The sequence below is a fragment of the Urocitellus parryii genome, chromosome 8 (assembly GCF_045843805.1).
Source record: "Urocitellus parryii isolate mUroPar1 chromosome 8, mUroPar1.hap1, whole genome shotgun sequence".
Taxonomy (NCBI): Eukaryota; Metazoa; Chordata; class Mammalia; order Rodentia; family Sciuridae; genus Urocitellus; species Urocitellus parryii.
The window spans coordinates 24,721,127-24,734,764 of record NC_135538.1 but is presented as its reverse complement, the minus strand read 5'-3'; positions in this window follow the sequence as shown (position 1 = coordinate 24,734,764).

The following is a 13,638-nucleotide window of genomic DNA, read 5'->3' as shown; positions in this document are numbered from 1 at the left end:
CATACTGGAAAGAACACAATTGGAGGACTTACATTTTATGATCTCAGTACTTATTATGAAATGATAAATCTGCAGTAATCAAGGCAGTATGTCCATTACATAAGGGTAGACATAGATTGATAGGAATACAATTGAGTGTCAAGAAATAAATCATTATTTTTACAGTCAATTAATTTATAACAAGCTCTTCTAAGATAATTCAGCTGGAGATGTGGTGTTCACAGATGGATGTCTATATATAAAAAATGAAATTGGATCTTTTCCTCATGCTATATACAAAAAAAAAACTTAAAATGGAACAAATTTTTAATGTAAGAACTAAAATTACAGAAAAATATTGGTGCAAAACTTTGTGACCAACGATTAAGAAAAGCCTTCTTAGATAGACACATTAAGTGAAATAAATAAATATATAAGTTTGATGCAGCAAAACTAAATATGTTTTTGCTTTAAAGTAAACCTTCAACAAAGTGAAAATATAATCCACAGGATGGGAGAAAATATTTGCAATTTATACATTTGCTAAGGGCCATATATCAAGAACACAAAAAATAACTCTCACAGTTCCATAGTAAAACTGAAATGACTCAATTAAAAAATTGGCAAAAGACATTGTTTTAGGGGATCTCAAGACCACCCTCTGTTTCCATAGTTTACTAGAAGGACTCACAAAACTAAGAAGAGCTGTTATACTCATGGTTATGAATAATTATAGCAAAAGAATACAGATTAAAATCAGCAAAATTTAAAAGAAAAGAGAGACTTCAGAGTAACAGACATGAGATTCTAATTGTCCTATTACAGACAATACTTAATATTTCCAGCAATGATGTGTGACAGCAGCACAAAACATTGTCAACTAGAAAAGCTCAGTCAATTCTAAGAACCCAGGATTTTATTGGGTTGTCAGTGACATAAAATCTACACCTGATTGACCTTAGTTATTCAGTGTCCAGAGTCTGCAGAGGACAAACTGTTTTCAGTTGGTCCAAAGTGCTCATTGAATATCACATTGTAAGCATAAGTTACATGGAACACAAAAACATGGACAAGAGTGGAAATAACCACAATGTCTATTAACTGATGGATAGGTAAAGAAAACAGTGTATTCTTACAGTGGGGTATTATCTACAGGGAAAATAATAATGCTACAATATAGATACCCTGAAAACATTATGATAAACAAAACAAACCTATAACAAAATGCACTACACACACACACACACACACACACACACACACATGATTTCATTTATATAAAATATCCAGAAAATAAATTGCATATACAAACAAAGTTATGCTTGTCAATGATGTAGAAGGTTGAGGAGATAATGAGAATAGTTTTTTTTAAATGTATATTTAAAAGTAATCTACAGCTGATATAAAAGCTTCTAATTTCATTATATGATAAATACTTAAATTGTGAGGCATGTGAATTATATCTCTATTTTATATTATGATTCTTATTTTTATTCACATAGATATATAGAAGAAATGTCTCTTGAAAAAGCCTAGAAATATGTCAGTAAAAATTACTAGTTGCTTTAGTTAGCATATAAATATTGATGTGTTACCAAGTCCACACCATCATACAACCAGTTTATAACAATGGGAAATCTTTTCTATACTTTAGTTTAGATAATTCTTGGAACTGAGTCATCTTGGGAAAAAGTAGAGGAGATTGGCATCTTGTATATCTACTGCTAACATTTTATGACAGTTTATGCTTCTTAAAGTTGATACGGAATCACATCAGGTAGCTCTTTATAAATTTTCACTTAAACTTCAGTGGTTATTTGCATATGCTGAATAATAATAAATTCCACAGCAAGCCATTTTCTTGGGGTGATATTTTTCTAACATTCCCTGCCAAACGCAACTCCTGCTGCCCACTATTAACATTTCTATGTTTCAAAGTTGCATTATTTTTACTGCTCCAGTTAGGACTCTGATGAATATCTGTGCCTATTGTTCATGTTTGTCTTACAGGGATTCCTTCTCTCAACTCATTAATGTCAAAGAGCAGCACATTCTTCAAGGTGCATGATTGATTAATTAAATATCTGCCATATTGGGCTGAAAAAGGATGAGTTCCCACCCTCTGCAGGGTCAAAAAATGTTGTGTTTAGATTTTGAACTGTTAGAAGTATCAACCCCTCACATTTCATTTTCTTTCCACCTGGAATGTTGCTTTATTTGTACTTTTCTGTGGAATTTATGTTAATTTGCTTGGGTTATGAATATTTTAATATATTCCTCTGTGATGGAAGTGACACTGTCCTTCTCTGTATTTCCAAAAACTAAATTTGCATTAGGAAGTAGGGAGGGTAGCAGATGGAGAGTCTTATTGACCTATGATTGAGAGGTCTTACATACATTTCTCAAATGCAGTTGTGTGTTAACATCCTCTGCTATACCAATACTCAGGAACAAAACATATTTTAATATAAGAGAAGACAATCTGTAGAAGGAGAAGACTGTGGGAGCATAAGGGTACTGGGGTGGGCCAGATGGGCACCAAGAAAATAAACAGAATCCAGTGGACTGGTACCACATTTAAAAGCAATCTCATAAGAAACAAATTCAAAGTCTGATTACCCTATTTGAACTCATGAGGTTTTTAGAGTTCTGTTCATTTCCAAACATGGGCTGCTGCCACCTTTAGGGATTAAAATATTCATCACAGTGAGAACATAGAGCAGCTTTGAACAGAATCAGCCACTTGTGGTTAGCAGAGAGGATGCTGAGGTCCTGACCTTGTTTGCTTTGGGTACCATATTCACCTTTCCAAAAATCAGAAACAGGCAAATTTTCAATTAGATGTATGTCTCAGAAATTAATTGATATCTACCTCCTGGGAACAAATATCATTTCCAGTATTTTTCCAGTTATTCAGTGTTTCAGAGAAATCTATAATGGACTAAAGTTCTATTAAGCCTAGTACTTTTTCTTGCTCACAGAGGTGCTAAAATTCACATTGGAGAACTACAGGATGATGGAAGTCTTTAAAACTAGTTGTTAAAAAAAAACATGCAGCTGTGGTACTTACAGCACTACATTGCTCTTCTGAAACATGGAAAAAAGAGAAACTGTTTAAAGTCATGTGACAGGTGATTATTTTGGTTAATGTAAAATGTTCATCTGACAAGCTTATTGAGTTTGATTTGTGGGCATAAGTCCACAACAAATCTATACTTTATCTGATATCCCTTCCCCCATCCAAATTGACATCAACAAATGTGCCATCCAAAAAACCAAAAAAGCAAAACAAAACAAAACAAAACAAAACAAAACAAAAAAAAAAAACACCTGGAGAATTAAAGTGATTTAACCAGTATGATTTATGTTAATGGTACAGAAGAGAATATTTTTTGGTTCTCAGAAACATAACAGGCAATTGATGTGCCATATTGCAGTATGGTTTTAGCTATCAACATGTCAAGATTTAGTTTTGCTGTTAACATTTTACGATTTAGAAGGCTGAGAGAATATGTGCAGTATAGCAACAACACGGGCTTCATTCCCTCAGCTATATTTATTGAGCTTTCATTTTTCCCCCTTTTATAGAAGAAATTGAAAAAGAAAAAGAGTAGGAGAGACAGACAGGCATCCACTCTATATATTTCATTTTCTTTATTATGTCAAGTAATGAGAAATAAAGAGATAGAAAACTGAGTTCTTAATAGCTTAGGCTCAGACCAAAGAGGATTCAAGACAGATGAATCTGCAGTATATTTTTATTGGTTTATTATCTCCAACAGATAACTTAACCATATCAAAGAATGTACCACTTGATCCCAGACCTTCATCAATTACAAGAGTCCTGAGGTTAAGGATATATTGTGCTTGGCTACTGGTTTGGGAATACCTGATAATGTTACCATACATAAAAGCAACATACCCAGTGAGAGGCAGGGGTAAGTTACCAGAAGGCTCTATATTAAACTCCAAGTTTAATCCCATCAAACCATGCCTTCAAATGAAATGACAAAACTGCAAGTCTGGGGAACATAAAACTATGTTGATGCACAAAGAGTGTATTAGTGTTAAATGTTAACATATTTCATGATCAGAAGTTAATCTGTAACATCAAGGACAAGGCCACCTTTGGCTTGTCACTGTTTTCTGGCTCTATGCAGATAACTGACATCAACATTGGTGCTCTTGAGATAACAATCAATATCCATATTTATATAACCATCAAATCTCAAGTCCAACACAAAGGTTGAAATTTGTGAGATACACAGTACATGCACACATATTTATTTCATGATCAAATAAAATGCTTTAGACTCTGCAAACATTCTTAAATGTTATTCCACAATGAGCCACAGACAGCGATTTAAAAGTAATTCTATTTTATATCTGTTTTTGGAAGGAAGTATTTTGCTAGTCCAATGGACTGAACTATTCATCACAAAAAGAGAACATTACGTTTTGATTTAATCTTTATTTAAAGAACTCAACAAAAACAGAATAAAATGCCATGGTTCATGTAGAAAGATAATTTTCAATGTGTATGTGTGTATATAAAGTTGCTATTAACTTCATTCTCATATGTGAAATTAATATCTTTCCTGTCATAAAAATAACTTGGTCTTTTTGGTTATTTCCATCTTATTCTTTTTTCAGGGAATATGTTGTGGAATATTTAAATTAAGGTAAATGTTGGCCATTTCAAGTTCCATCATATTATTCTTGGAAATGGCTTAACACTAAGCATGAACATATGTCTCTGTGGAAGGGGGAGTGTTCGCGGGCAGGCGCACTTATTAGAGGAACATTACAAGATAAAAAAAGGCAGTAAAGGAGAGACTGGGCAGACCTCTTTACTCTGCTACTGTTTTACATCTGTAATATAATATATATACATATATCTGTATATATATACTCACAAACACAAATAAAAAATATATATCATATGTATAATTACATATATTTGATTATTTTTAGAGAAGTTTTAGATTCACAGTAAAATTCATGGGAAATTATGAAGATTTCCCATATACTCTCACCACAAAACATACACATTCTTCCCCATTTTTAATATCTCCTACTAGAGTTGTACATTTGTTACAATTGAGGAATGTACATTAACACCATAGTCACCCAGAGTCCACAGCTACATGCAGGTTCACTCTTGTGCTTGTACTTCATGTGGGTTTGGACAATTATAAAATGACCTGCACCATCATTATACTATAACACAGAAAATGTTAACTTCCTTAGGATCATATATTTTTAAACATGAATAGGATATTTTCTCCTGCATAGGGAACAGAATAAACAGGACGAAATGTCAGCCTTAATTTGGCAAGTCATTCAGTCAAGACTATTACCAGATTTTAGATATGGATTGCTCCAAAAAAAGTAAATTTTGCATAACAGTTTTAATTTTTAAAATATGTCATTCTAAGCATTGCCATTCTCCACTATTAAGTGAAAATTCCAAGCAGTTTTTAAAATCAAAAGACAAATCATCCTTTTCAATTGCGAGGAATTGATTCATAGCATGTCACTCCAAACCAAGCCATTCACGGGCTGCTTTATAAATTAAGGTACAGCTCTTCTTTTAGCCTCTTGGATAGTACTGTATTCTTTCCAAGATATTTGGAATATTTCTTTAGCATTAGAATAGCAAAATTTGCTTTCTTGTTCCAAATATCATTTTGATTTTCATTGTTCTTTAGTTAATGAACTTCAGTAGCTTTGAAAGGTCTTTTCATTCTTGCATAAATGTGAAAAGTGGTATATACCAATTAACATAAAAATATTCTCTTTCAAAATCTTGGTAAGAATGGATTGGGTACATCAACAAAACAAAACAAAACAAAAACCATTGATATTGTATTTCAGTATTTGGTTCTTAATTAAGAATGATACCAAATGATATAAAAACCTCTAAGTAATGACTCCTCTCTTCAAGAATACAGTCAGCTATAAGAGAAGTGTGGCAATTAAATGTATACCTGAACAGATCCGATCTATCTGTAGAGTGCTCATCCTACAGTACATAAAACAGGTCATTGTTAAATTATTTGAAATGGTAAGCCATTAGAAAGCCAATGCAGTGTAAGAAAATATTATTCCAATGTAAAACAAAATTCTTCAAAGTGGATATAATGAAAGGCCTAGCAATAGCCATTTCATAAAATGAATTCTATCAAACAGCATAGCAGCCCATAAAATGAAATTATGTTCTCTCTGTATATGTCAGCACCAATGATATCTAATCAATAACTCTGCTGCTGTCAAGCTCAGGTAGAATTTGTCTGGAGAAAAAACACATTTCATAGTCTATCTCTGTGATTCCATATAGAAATGTTCATTTATTTTAACCAAAACATCTTTCCAGAAAAGTAAAAGAGAGACAGTTATACTTTTAGATGATTTATATTTTTGGTGACTTGAAATGTTTCTAATATAACTTGGAATAGGTTGAACAGAGAATTGGAACATTTGCATTTATTTCTCAACAACATTTTGTTTGACAAATGTTTATTTACCCTGTTTGTTGAATTTACATAATAAGAAAAGGAAAAAAAGAACAGGAAGGAGAATTTCCATGACATATAATGCTCATATAGTTAATTAGAATTATCAATCTGGTGTTTTCTGAAATTTGAAAGCACCAAATTTTTAGAAAGGTGTTGTCTTTTATTAGAACCAAATATCACAAATATGTCAATAATAGACATTTTGTTACTTGTTTAGAGTAATAATACAATTGTTTAGAGCAACAATACAATGTGTTACTTGTTTATAGTTTTACCATCAACAATGCTTTTATATAATTATGATTTTAGCACTTACTCAGTGCTTGTAAGATATGCGTTGTTACTCCTGTGAGCATGTTATGATATCAACATTTTAAGGTTCTAAGAATCTTGTTCAAGATCTTTTAAAATAAGATGTGGAACCAAAATTTATCTATAAGTCTATTTCATTCCAAAGCTCAGATCAGTAGTGCATTTCATAAATATCATTTTATTAATTTTAATGAGAACGCTCTGCTGCCCAGCAAACACGTGTCATAGTTCTTGGTGCTATACAATTGTTGACTGCACTCCATTGAACCTAGCCTCTCACTCATCATTGAGATTCAGTTTCCCTACTTGTTTTTTTAAAAAAATTCTCCAGTAAATGGCTTCCAACACTTTGCCTGTCATAATATTTTACTTTCTCTTCTCTCCCTTAGAAGCCCATATTTTTCCTGGGCATGAATCATTTTTGTTCCTAACTCCATAACAGGGAACATAAGAAATAAATATAGATGAGACTCAAAAGTCATACTATTTTCCAATAACAGTACCTTTTACTGTGATTATTTGACGCTTTGGGGATACATCCAAACAATTCAAGATGTGAAGATACTACACTTGAGTAGTGTCTCTCAAATTTTCTGTCTAATCCTTCCCCTCTTACTACTTTAGTTCTACCAAATTTGTCAGTTCTTTTGTACTGCTGAAACACTGCAGGGAGAGTCTGCCACTGTTCTCATTTAAATGTCCAATAAATCATACAAATTGATTACAGACTACCATTGGAAATTATCACCATTTGGTTACAAAGGATCAAAAGTTCTGACCCATTCTCAGAAAATTCCAAAACATGTCATCTGGCTACTGTTATCACCGCCTTCCCTCTTTCTCTTGACTGCTGTTCCTCTCCAGTTTTCTCCCCAAAGACGTCATATCTCTTTGTACTTTGCAAAGTGAATCTTCCTTTTCCAGAAAAGGCCAGAGGATCAGGCATTGCAGCTACAGAAGAAACCTAAGTAAAAGTGATTTTACTTTTACTTGAGTGGCTCAGCATGTGCAGATAACTAGCACAGGTGAGTGGTATAAGTTTATAAAACAGGAGGGTTACTCTTGTATTGACATTCTCATACTTTTTTTTTTATAAATTAAATATTCCTTCCTTAGTATCATTGAATGTGTTCCATACAGTTGTATTTATGTGTTTAGCTACTAGAAAGGTACCACTGGGGTAAATTGGTTTTATATTTACCTTTGAAAAACTTGAAGCAAGCACCATGCTTGCCTACCATAGTAGGCACTTACGCATTTGAAATGATTCAATAATTTATGAGCCAGTTTCAAGATTTCAGAGCACTGACATTTTTAGAAAAAGCCCTTAATTTTATATCACAAAAAAGATACGTTATTTCAGTGCCAGTCATATGCTATAAATGTTCACTTTGGATTTTGTGATCTTATGCACTGGAAATAGAAAGTAGAATTTCAATAACTATTAACTTTTAAAAAGGTAAATTAATCAGAGGCATCTCTTGACTAAATGGGGAAATTAGAGAAGGAATCAAACATATTAGTCAAAAAGGAGGGAAGACTACAACCTGAGGCCAATTTTATTTTTTTTATTGGAGTGAGAACAGAGGAAAACATTTTAATACTAAATGGGCTTTTCCCTCCCTAGAATTCATCTGCTTTTAATTTTTCTCATTTATGTAAAGCTTTAACTGTGGTTACTGGTCAATTGAAAAACACACAGGATATTAAATTGCAAACAAGATTGTTAAAACAAACAAACAAAAAAACTCACAAAAAGCATTAGTTACACGAGTGCCTCATGGGGAAATCTGGTTTCATATTAATCAAGCATAATTATGAGTCAAGCATAATTAGATAACCAAAATTAAGAAATAGGAAGGGATTGGGAATGTACAGTGAGGTATATCCTTATAATTATGATAGATTATATTGCAAAACAATTTAACATCCAATTTTTAAAAATTTATTTCCAGCTGAAGAAAAGAAGTCACAGAATCAAAGCAGAAAAGGGTAAAGTCTCAGAGACACAAAATTCAATTGTTTTGTTAAATGAAAAATGTTCATTTGTTAGACAGTATTTAGTCATAATTGTGTAGAGTAATAATAATTTACTTTCTTGGATACTACCATTTTATGTAAATACATCAAATTATTCACTTCATAGTATTATGCACTTCCCCCCACCCAAGTGCCCAATTTTGAAAGTTACCATTGGATTTATATTAATTATTTTACCACACTGAATATTCCATGTAAGTAGGGGAAATTTCTATTTTTTCTTATTATCCGTGTAAATATACTCTAGTATAGTAAGTGACTATATAACAACAACAACAAAAAAATGTTTACAGTTGCTAAATAAATGAAGTATATACATTAAAAAACTGAATTAATCCATACCATTTTAATCTCATAAATGTCTAGAATGTTTATTTGTATTGTAAAGTTAAATAATATAAAAGCAAAAAATTGAAGTGTTGTTTTATTCCTGGTTGCTGTTTACCCAAAAGAAGATTCAAAGACTCAAGGTCAAGAGTCTTATTGGTAATCACATGGAATTTTTCCCTTGAATGCAACAATGTTTCAACATATGCAAATTAATATTAATAGAATAAAGGACAAAAAACAAAAACCATATGATCATTTCAATAGATATAGAAAATCATTTGTCAAAATTCAGTATCTTTTCATTATAAAAACTCTCAACAGAGAAAAAAATGTATCTCAATAAAAAATAAGTCATAAATGATAAGACCACAGCAAACAACACAGTTATCAGTGAACATTTAAAAGCTTTTCTTTATATCAGGTTAAACAAGGATGCTCACTTTCCCCACCCCTTCAAAATAAACTTGAAAATGCAAATAAGTCTATAGCAAGAAACAACCTCATCAAGAAAAAGGCAAAGCATCTGACAGATATTTCTCAAGAGAACACATAAATGACCAAGAAATTCACACACACACACACACACACACACACACACACACACACACACTGTTCAACCTGACCATTAATCATCAGGGAAATGCTTATTAAAATCAAAATGAGATATCATCTCAATCTTGTAAGGGTAGCTATGACCAAAAAGATGAAAGACAACAAGAATTGGCAAGGATAAAAATGAATCCTGGTAAAAATATTGGTGGAAATGTAAATTAGTACAGCCATCAGTATAATATGAAGTTTCCTCAAAAAAAACTTAAAATAGAAATACCATATGATTCAATAGTCCCACTTCTGGGCATATATATATATATATATATATATATATATATATATACAATAATTTAAAAAAAAAGTTGTTGAAGATGCATTCTTAATATATAGAGGTAAATAGAGAAATGGAAAAATGGGTAAAGAAAATGTAGTCTCTCTCTCTCTCTCTCTCTCTCTCTCTCTCTCTCTCTATATATATATATATATATATAGTAATATATATATTACTACTCAGTCTTAAAACAGGAATTTATGTTATTTGCAACAACCTGGATAAACTCAGAGGATATCATGATAAAATAAATCAGCCAAACAGAAAGAAAAATGCTACATGATTTCACTTACAAGTTGAATTTTAAAAAGTCAAATTGGTAGTATTTGAGAGTAGATTTGTGGTTGCCAGAGTCCAGGTCCTTACACATGCCAGGAGCGTGCTCTACCACTGAGCAATTTATACTGTCCCCAAATTTAATTTCCACTCCAAAGCTAATTTCCACTCCATCTTGACTCATCTTTGTTACATTCCTTAGAAGATTTTTAACTGGTGAAAATCTGTTTCTTTTGCTAGTTATTTTAATACTACTAAAATAATTAATGTGTTCATATTATAATATTTTAATTTCTCAAGTTACCTAAACTTCTAATTTCCATACTTAAGAACACAACATTCTCTTCTCTAAACCCAGTTATCTAATGTGGATGTTCAATCTCTTTCCAGAATGCTTGCTGTTAACAACACTCTTCTACACAATATATACTTATCAGTGACACACTGTAGCCCCAGGAGTTGGGCATTATTGTTATCCTATTGAGACAACTGAAGCACAGAGTTAATGATCTGCAATATGTCCATAGTCAACAAGTTGTGAGATTAACAATATTCATTACTAGGATGTGGTATTACTCAGCTTTTCATCACTTTGACAAAATACCTGAAAAAACCAATTTAAAGGAATAAGATTTGTTTTGGCTCATGGTTTTGGTTGTTTCAATCCATGGACACTTGGTCCCAATATTATGGTCTTCTAGTAAGGCAGAACATCATGGTGAAAGTACAAGGTGGTTGAAAGCTGCTCAGTTCATGGTGGCCAGGTCTAATCTTGAGATCTCTGATCCATTTTGAGTTAAGTTTTGTACAAGGTGTTAGAAAAGTGTAAAATTTCATCATTTTGCATGTGGACATTCAATTTCCCACCACCATGTATTCTAAAGTCTATTGTTTCCTGATTCAGTGGTCTTGGCAACTGTGTAAAAAAAATCATTTGACCATGTATATAAGGATTTATTTTATTCTATTTCATTCATCTGTATGTCTTTGTGTATGCCAGTACTACAGCAATTGTAGTTCTGGTGGGGAAATAGATTCCCAGGGCTGCCTATTCCTGAGGAGCACAGTAGTATTTTCTCTCTTCTTATTTAGTTCGTCTTCATTGTTTAGCCATTTCCTTTAAAAATTCTCAGTCCAGAGGAGTTTTTCTTTAATTCCTTCCCACTGACTTCTGTCCTTCCTCCCTTGTGGACCCTAAGCTTTCTAGTCCTGTTCTATTATTGATATTCTAGAACCCCACTACATTTTTTTTTTAGGTTTAGATTTTAAGTTTCTTGTGCCATGCTTTATTTTGTCTAATTCTCACATTTGCCGAAGCAAATGGTGATTATGAATAAAACCACTATAGTCAACAATACGTGGACAAAATTATGTTTTTGAACTTTTTTTTAATTAAAAAATTTTAAACTGAAACACAAAACCACAATGTTGTATCTACTTATGGGGTACTATGGGGTGTTTCAATATGTGTATAATTTATATAATGTTTAATTCAGAAAAAATCTCTCTCCTCAAGCATTTATCATTTCTTTATGATGAAAACTTTCAAAATCCTTTCTTCCACTTTTTCAGCTATAGAGCATGCCATTATTATCTGTGATCACCCCGAGTGCAATAACACATCAGAACATTTTACTCCTGTCTAAATCTTAGTCCCCATTGACCAACATGTTTCTCTTCTCTCCCTTTCCCCTACTCTCCCCAGCCTCTGCTCATCATCTTTATAGTCTTAAACTCTATGAGATCAATTTATATCCCATGTATCAGTTAGATCATGTGATACTTGTCTTTCTGGCTTATTTCACTTGAACTCATGATCTCTTGCTCAATATATGTTGTTACAAAGGACAAGATTTCATTCTTTTTATGGATGTATACCCAGTAGTGAAACCATTGGCTCATATGATACTTTTATCTTAAATTTCTTGAGAAATCTCAATACCATTTTCCATAAGGGCTATAATAATTTATTTCCCATACTCAGTTTGCAAGATTCCGTATTATCTATATCTGTGCTAGCATTTGTTATCTTTAGTCTTTTTCAAGTAGCCAGTCTTGTGTGATGATATCTCTCTGTGGTTTTCCTTTACAGTTCCTTGATAATTAGTGATGTTGAGTATTTTCTTCAGATACCCGTTAACCATTTGTATGTCTTCTTTGGAGAAAATGTCTACTTAGGTCTATTGCCCAAATTTTCAGTGATGTTATTTGCTTAATTATTTTTTGCTACTGTTTTTTAGTTACTTATGTCTTCTGAACACTAACCTCTTGTTAAATTTAGTTTGCAAATATTGCCTCCTATTTTTTTTTTTTTTTACCTATAGGTTGTTTCTTCACTTTAGTTTTCCCTTTTTTATGCAGAAGCTTTTTAGTTTGATAAGTACTATCTGTTTGCTTGTGTTTCCTGTCATCTTAGGGTCTTATCTAAAAATCCTTAAAATTTCCAATTTCCTGAAGCATGTCCCATAATTTTTCTGATGGTAGTTACATAGTTTCAGATCTTAAGTCTTTAATCATTTTTAGTTGATATTTGTAACTGGTGAGAGAAAGGTGTTTACTTTCATTCTTCCAGATGCAAATGTCAATTTACTAATCACAATTTATTGAAAGGCCTGTCCCTTCTTCAATGTATTTTTTTAGTAACTTTGCTAAAAATCAATTGGCTAGAGTTATATGGCTTTAATTTTAGGATGTCTATTCTGTTCCATTGGTCTATGTTTCTACAGTTTTGGAGTATATTTTAATGTCAGTTAATGTAATGTCTCCCACTTTGTTCCTTTCACTGAAGGTGACTTGGGCTACTTAGAATTTTTTTCAAGGTTCCACAAAAATTTTACAATTGTTCCTTCTAGTTCTATGAAAAATGTCATTGTTATTTTTTATAAAGGTTGAATTTTCTCTGTAGGTTGCTATGGGTACAGCAAACATTTTAACAATATTCATTCTTCCAATTCATGAACATGGGATGTCTTTCCATTTTGTATGTGTGTTTGTATGTGTCTGTGTCCTCTTCAATTTATTTCATCTCTGCTTTATAGTTTTTATCATATAGTCAGTTGCTTTTGTTAAATTTATTCTTAAGTATTTCTTGGTAAGTATTGCAAATGGAACTACTATCTTGATTTCAATTTTAGATAACTTTCTATAGACTGTAGATTTTGTTTTGGTTCCTGAAATTTTGCTGAATTTGTTTATTCCTGCTAATAGTTTGTTCTTGTTGTTGTTTTGTGTGTTTGTTTAATGGGCTTATTTGGGTTTCCTATATATAAGATTATGGCATTTGCAAACAGTGACAGTTTG